The sequence below is a fragment of the Molossus molossus genome, unplaced genomic scaffold (genome assembly GCF_014108415.1).
Source record: "Molossus molossus isolate mMolMol1 unplaced genomic scaffold, mMolMol1.p scaffold_m16_p_3, whole genome shotgun sequence".
NCBI lineage: Eukaryota > Metazoa > Chordata > Mammalia > Chiroptera > Molossidae > Molossus > Molossus molossus.
The window spans coordinates 63,205,367-63,213,274 of record NW_023425366.1 but is presented as its reverse complement, the minus strand read 5'-3'; the positions used below and the strand labels follow the sequence as shown (position 1 = coordinate 63,213,274).

Sequence of the window (7,908 nt, the reverse complement as noted above, 5' to 3'; positions counted from 1 at the left end):
CCTGAAATCAAGCTGAATGGAAGTCGTACAACTACGGAACTAAGGAAAAAAAAAAGCAGCTACATCCAGACCGGTAGGAGGGGCGGCGGCGCGAGGGGGGGCGGCGGCGCAGCAGCGGCGGAGCTCGCAGCGGCGAGACGGGCTGGTCCCACACCCAAGCGTGGTAGATAAAAATCAGGAGGCTCCCGCGGCTGGGAAGGTCCTTCCTGAGGACTGAGGGGTCCCTGTCCCACACCAGGTGTCCCGTTCAGGGCTCCAGTGCCAGGAAGAGAAGTCCCCATAACTTCTGGCTGGAAAAACCAGCGGAAACTGAGGCTCAGGGAAGCTGAAGCGGCTGGAGCCCCAGGCAGCTCCTTAAAGGGCCCGCGCACGGACTTATCGGACTCTCTCCCTCTAAGCTCAGAGGGGAGGCAGCTCGAGGGGCACCAGAGACACACAGGGAAGAACTGAGCTGTTTGGCACTGGAGCGAGAGCTGGAGAGGGGGCTTCCTCGGGGACAAACGTGCTGTCAGAGGCCTTTGTTCCTTTGGTGAGCCCTTCCCGGGGGCAGCAGACAGAAGCCATATCTGGGACTCCAGCAACCTGGCTCACACTCGTAGCCCCGCCCTGCTGACTCCCTGAGGCCTCGCCCCGCCCCGCCCCGCCCCGCCCCGCCCCGCCCCGCCCGACACAACTTTCAAGCTGTTGCCACTTGCTTAACCATAGGATTGGCTGGTCTTGGATCCTGCTTCAGGTTTTTCCTAAATTCTTTCAAACGAGCAGCACCGGGTCTCAGCGAGCCCCATACCTCTCATTAAGTAATACACAGAAACAAACACAGGGAGGCAGCCAAAATGAGGATACAAAGAAACAGGTCCCAAATGAAAGAACAGAACAAAACCCCAATAAAAGAACTAAGCGAAAGGGAGATAAGCAACCTAACAGATACTGAGTTCAAAATACTGCTTATAAGGATGCTCAATGAACTTAGTGATAACCTCAGTGAACTTAGGGAGGGCATCAAGAGCATAAAAAAGTACCAGTTAGAAATCATGGATACACAGTTAGAATTAAAGGAGGCATTAACTGAAATAAAGAATAATTTACACAGCTTCAATAATAGAGTATGTAGATCCAAGGAGCAAACCATCGATTTGGAATATAAGGAAGCAAAAAATCCCCAATCAGAAGAGCAAAAAGAAAAAAGAATCCAAAAAAATGAGGATAGAGTAAGGAGCCTCTGGGATAACTTCAAGCGTGCCAACATTCGCATCTTGGGGGTGCCCGAAGGAGAAGAGAGAGAACAAGAAATCGAAAACCTGTTTGAAACAATAATGGCAGAAAACTTTCCTAACTTGGTGAAGGAAACAGACATACAAGTCCAGGAAGCACAGAGAGTCCCAAACAAGATGAACCCCAAGAGGCCCACACCAAGACACATCATCATCAAAATGCAAAAGGTTCAAGACAAAGAGAGAATATTAAAAGCAGCAAGAGAAAGGCAGCTAGTTACCTACAAGGGAGTACCCATTAGGCTGTCAGCTGATTTCTCAAAAGAAACTTTGCAGGCCAGAAGGGAGTGGCAAGAAATATTCAGAGTGATGAAAACCAAGAACCTACAACCAAAATTACTCTATCCTGCAAAGCTGTCATTTAGAATCGATGGACATACAAAAACTTTCCCAGACAAGAAAAAGTTAAAGGAGTTCATCACCACCAAACCGTTATTATATGAAATGATGAAGGGTCTTTTTGAAGAAAAAGATAAAATGTATGAACAAACAAAATGGCAATGAATACATATCTATCAACAATGGAATCTACAAACAAAATGAACAGGAAGAACAGAAACATTCTCATAGATACAGAGAACATTTTATTGGTTGCCAGTTGGGAAGGGGGTTGGGGGAATGGGTGAAAAAGGTGAAGGGATTAAGAAGCACAAACTCATTGCTAGACTGACAAACCTCAAAGGGAAAGGGGTAGGGGGGGGGTGGGAAGAAATAAACCAAAGATCTTATATGCATAACCAATGGACACAGACAATAGTGTGGGAAAAGGTGGGGGGGGGGGGGCGGGAGTGGGGAGGAGGGGGTCAATGGGGGAAAAATGTGGAACATCTGTAATACATTTTACATCCAACAATAAAGATTTGGGGAAAAAAAAAAAATAAATTGGATTACATTGTTTAGTTTGGACTCTTTAGTTTCTACCCTTTGCGGTGAGTATGGCATGTGGCAGAGAGTGGCTGTTTCTTCAGCCTAGGCCCCAAATTAGAAGATACTTGAATCAGACACATAACTAGCCCACAGCCTAAAGCAGAGCTATAATCAACCTGTTGCCCATGTGTAATAAGAGCAAGAAATAAATGTTTGTTGCTGTAAAAAAAAAAAAAAAAAAAAAAAAAAAAAAAAGAAATAATCCTATTAAAATGGGCAAAGGACCTGACAGACACTTCTCTAAAGAGGACATACAAGTAGCTAGTGCGCATATGAAAAGATGCTCAATATTACTAATAAGAGAAATGCAAATTAAAACCACAATGAGATATCACCTCACACGTCAGAATGGCTATTGTCAATACATCAACCAACACGTGTTTGTGAGGACGTGACGAAAAGGGACCCTAGGGCGCTGCTGGTGGGAATGCAGACGGGTGCAGCTACTGTGGAAAGCAGTATGGAGTCTCCTCAAAAACTTAAAAATGGAACTGCCTTATGACCCACTGATTCCACTTCTGGGAATTTATTTGAAGAAACCTAAAACACTAATTCAAAAGAATATATAGACCCCTCTGTTCATTGCAGCATTATTTACAATAGCCAAGATTTGGAAACAGCCCAAGTGTCTATCAGTAGATGAGTGGATGAAAAAGAACTGGTACATTCACACAGTGGCACACTACTCAGCTATAAAAAAAAAAAAAAGAAAGAAATTTTATCTTTTGCGACAGCATGGATGGACCTAGAGTGTATTATGCTATGTGAAATAAGCAATCAAAGAAAGAAAAGTACCGAATGATTTCTCTTAGATGTGGAATCAGTGAACAAAATGAACTAAACATGAATATAGAGACAAACTCATAGATACAGACTAGACTGATAGCTGTCAGGGAAGGGGAAGTTGGGGGGAGGGGTCGCTGGGTGAGGCAGGGTGGAGGGATTGAGCAAAAAAGAAAAATCGTATGGACCTGGCCCATGGTATGGTGACTGCTATGGGGAGGGTTAGTGGGGGTGGGGGTGGAGAAGGGTGTAGGAAGGATAAATGGTGATGGAAGGAGACTTGACTTGGGGTGGTGAACACACTATATAAGTACAGAGGATGTGTTGTAGAATTGTGCACCTGAAACCTATATAATTTTGTTAACCAGTGTCACTACAATAAATTCAATAAAAAGTAAAAAAGAAAATTAAAGTCTACCTATTTGGTAATGAATTTAATACTTTGGGCCATTTTCTATGATTCTCTTACAGCCCTTGAAGGGTCAGTGATTGCCCGAGGGGAATCAGTGTTCTGTCTGCCTTTTCTATAATGAAATAATAAATGATAAACTATTTTAACGGTTTCCTTTTTCACTGGAAACCTTGGCACTCTTAAAATCTATTTATAAAGAAGACTCCCATAAGTCACTTGTAAGAATGTGATGACATGCTGAGCTTAATTTTTACTTTGCTTTGAAGCAGGCAGAGTGTGAGCAATTCCTTTCTCTGCTTCACATGACACGGTTTAGTCCTAAAACTGAAAGCAACTACTGCTTATTCCAAAAGCCATCCAGGTCCTTGAGTTCTACAGATTATACCAAATGACAACCAGAATCACGTTGATTAAATGCGTGAAATTTATTGTATTTGCAACTGGCATTTTTCTACTCTGAAGGTCTATATATTCAGCCACAATGCTTAGGAGAAGGCATAGATGCAAAGCGATGTACAAATCACTGAAGCTAAGAAGCTTGTCATCTGTACAAAGTTTGTAATCTGCATCACAGTGTTATTTACTACAACACGAATCTTGTAAAGAATAGTTGTTCTCCAAGAAGTTTAAATGCTGGAAAGCAGAGGAAATATAATTCCAAACAGACAACTTTCTATTCTAGATATATTCTTTGAGCAACATACAAATCCACTTAAATTTGCCAATAGACTTTTATGGGTGGATGAGATAGGAGCATATAATCTCAAGTACAGTACCAAGAAAGCAAGAGAAGTATGTAGTAGCATGTGTTTCATTAATAGAAAATATAAGTTTCTCTCTCTCTCTTTTTAAATATGTTTTTATTGATTTTTTTTAGAGGGAGAGGAAGGGAGAGCGAGAGACATCAATGTAAGAGAGAAACATCAATCGGCTGCCTCCTGCACACCCCTCACTGGGGATTGAGCCTGCAACCCATGCATGTGCCCTGACCAGGAATTGAACTGGGACTACTCAGTACATGGGATGATGCTCGAGCCACACTGGCTGGGCAAAGCTTCTCTTTGTAGCAATGAAGCAGCATCTGAGTTTTCTTACATAAAATCATGGCATGCTAAATCTCATGGAGTTTTAGAAACAGTGTGGTGTTTGCAAAAATAAAAAGCTTTACAGAGTAATCATTTAGTGAATAATTATGTTTCTTAGTACGATCTTTACGTAAACTAGGCAGATGTTAATGTCAAGTTGTACTATTTCCAATTTTTAGTAAATCTTTTGTGTTCCAAACTTGTCAAATATTGTAATTTTTTAAAACCTTTATCCGAGCTTATGTTTCTATTGATTTGTAGGGAGAGAGAGAGAAACATCAATCAGTTGCCTCTGGAATGTGCCCCAACTGGGGATTAAACTGCAATCTAGGTATGTGCCCTGACTGGGAATCAAATCTGCCACCTTTTGGTATACGGGTTGACACTTCAACCAACTGAGCCACCTGGCCAGGGCTTGTCAAGTATTTTAAAGCGCTTGTTTCCTTTACTTCTTGACTTAAATATTTGTATTGCAAAATAAATCCAGTTTATTTATTGTCATTGAGGCATGTTCAATTCTTACTCTTTACTTCTAATAACTGCATCTACTTGTGACCCTTCAAAAAATAATTTCTCCCCTTGAATATGATTCATACTTCCTTTTATTATTTACTCTTAATATTGAGCCTATTACGAAATCTGGTATATGTTCTATACACTTTTCTTGAGTTGTAGAGCTTAGAATTAGTCATACTTATTTGTATAAGTTCCTTTGTTTCATATCCAGGAAAGCAGTTTCCTGTATAGGGTTTCTTAGTTATCGCCAGCCTGACTAAGCACTGTGTAAATAAAATGCATCATTCTTGAACCTACCATGGATAATTGTTTGAACTTGTTAACTTGTGAACCCCTAACAACAACTTCAGACTACTAATGATTTTTAGGTTTTGTGTTTATGGCAGAGGAAGAGGGAGAAAGGGGAGAGCAAAGTCCGTCTGAGCTGTGGGGAGAGTACAAATGTTCATCCCATCCAGCCTCTTGCCTCTGTCGTATATCATATTGATTCACTCACATGCAGGCGGGGGCTGTGGCCGCGGGTAGGCCTGCTGGGAGCTGGCTCTGGGCTCTGGGCTCCCGCTAAGTGAATGCCACACAGTGCTGAGCTTGCCACCCACCACAGAGCCATGGAGATCAGCTGTAGGATCAGAGTGCCACTGAGGGAAATTACAAGAATTAGGAGACTATGTTGATGAGGACCTTCTTGAGTACATTAGGCTAATGGTGATGATGGCCAACAAGAAAAGTCTGGACCAAATGACAGAGGACTTGGTTCTAGGGAACAACACAATTCAATTCACCGAATGGCTTCACGGTGTATCAGATAAACTTCACCGTTACAACTGACCCTCTAGTCTACAGTCTTCTGATACCAACATATTTGATAGTGACATGCCTTCTTAAAAACGAGCAGTTTCAGTAGGGGGATGAGAGAAGGCAGGAGGCTGCAGTGCCACCCCTGGCGGTTTCCAGCACTAGACCTGAGTGAAGAGATTCCAGAGTGTCTTCACGTTCACAGGAGCACAAAACCACCGATGTCGACAAACATACGGTGATGTCAACAGTGAAACCTTTGAGGGAGGCAGCACCCTCTGCAGATGTGATTGATATTCAGCTGGGACTAGATGATCTAACTGATAAAGATCTCAGTTTTGTGCAGGAGAATCCCTTATCTCAGAAAAAACCAACAGTGACACTTAAATAGGGTTCTTCTTGCCCTTCTGTTGAAATTTATCGACCGCCTGCAAGTCAAACTGCACACAGTGGTGTTCATTTACACAGGTTGCAATTTCAACAGCAGCAAAACAGGATTCACACTGTCAAGCAACTCGACATACAGAACAGCCAGGTATATGAAACCAGATGTTTGTGTGAACCAGCGCGTTTAACAGCTTAGAAGAGACTTTCAGTCCTGTCTTCAGCAAAAACGCAGAAAAAAAGAGTATTGAGGATGAAAACTTTCAGAAGAGAAAGTTGCCTATGGTAAGTTCAGTTGTTAAAGTAAAAAGAAAATTCATCATGACGGAGAAGAGGTGGAGGAAGATGACAGCTGTGGGTCCCGTACAGGAAGCATCTCCAGGATGTGTCGGTGCCAGCAGAGCCCAGAGGAGACCCTCACTTCCTCCTTCTAAACAAGCTAACAAGAATCTGATTTTGAAGGCTACATATGAAGCTCAAGAATCTATAGCAAAAACAACTAACTATTCTACAGTCTCACAGAAATGGACACTTCCAGTTGCTGCCAGAACTCAAACTTCTCAAGAAGAATTGCTGGCAGAAATGGTCCAAGGGCAAAGCAGGATCTCTAGAATAAGTCCCCCAATTAAAGAAGAGGAAACAAAAGGAGATAAATATAGACAAAAGCCAAGGAGCTCAACAGAAGCAATTGTTATCCCGGCTGAAGATTGATCCAGTAATAACAGAAACTCTGCAGGTCAGTCAACATGACTATGACATGGATGATATGGGTTCACGGTCCATAAAGACACAAGATCATTTATCGTGCAGAAGACAAAGCTGTCTGAAGAAACAGTAGTGGCATCAAACCAAGAGTTGGGGATGAAGACTGCAGATACCCTTGGGATACTTTCAGGATACCTTACACAGACATGGTATCTTGTCCAAACAGAAAAACCCAGGAGTCCCAAGTTTATAGTGATGTTGGGTAGTGTTCCCAGTCCCCCATGACACATGTCAGATCAAGAGGAGGACATGTGCTTTGAAGGAATGAAACTTGTAAACACAACTGCAGCCTGAAACCAGGGATCCAGAGGTCTTTTCCACTCACAGCAGCTGCAGTTGATGGGCAGGCAGCTTGAGAACCCAAATGCTGAGGTGAGTGAACCGAGTGTGACACAGAAACCGGAAGAATTTTTGGAGCTCTGCAGGTACTGGCCTGCCTATAAAATGGGGATGAATGTGCTTTCTGTCACCCTGTTTCCGCTTCAAAGCTTCCCCAATTGTAAATTTGCTGAAAAGAGTTTGTTTGTTTATCCACATTGTAAATATGACGCAAAATGTACTAAGTCAGATTGTCCCTTCACTCATTGGAGTGGAATTCCAATCCTGCCTCCAAACACAGCAGTAACAACACCAACACCATTTCCTAGTAGTCAGCTCTACTGTTGCCTCTCTTCTTGTAAGAAAATGGAATGTCCTTTCTATCACTCAAAACAGTGTAGATTTAACACTCAGTGTACAAGACCCAGTTGTAGATTGTATCATTCCACTCACTGTTACTGTGCCACCACGACATGCCCTGGAAAGGACACCAGTGAATGACACTAGTCCTACCTGGCAGAAGATCATGAAGTGTGAAAGTTTCCATCTACTGATGAAAAAGATTTTATGGAACTTGTGAAGCCTTTGAAACTTGGAATATATTGCTTTCATAATGTGAAAAAATAATTCACTCACATACAGAAAAACTTTC

The 7,908-nt window shown here is 42.4% G+C and overlaps 1 pseudogene; it reads left to right on the top strand.

Moving 5' to 3' along the window:
* The first annotated feature begins 1,792 nt into the window (after positions 1-1,792).
* Positions 1,793-7,836, top strand: LOC118642029 (annotated as a pseudogene).
* Positions 7,837-7,908: the final 72 nt, after the last annotated feature.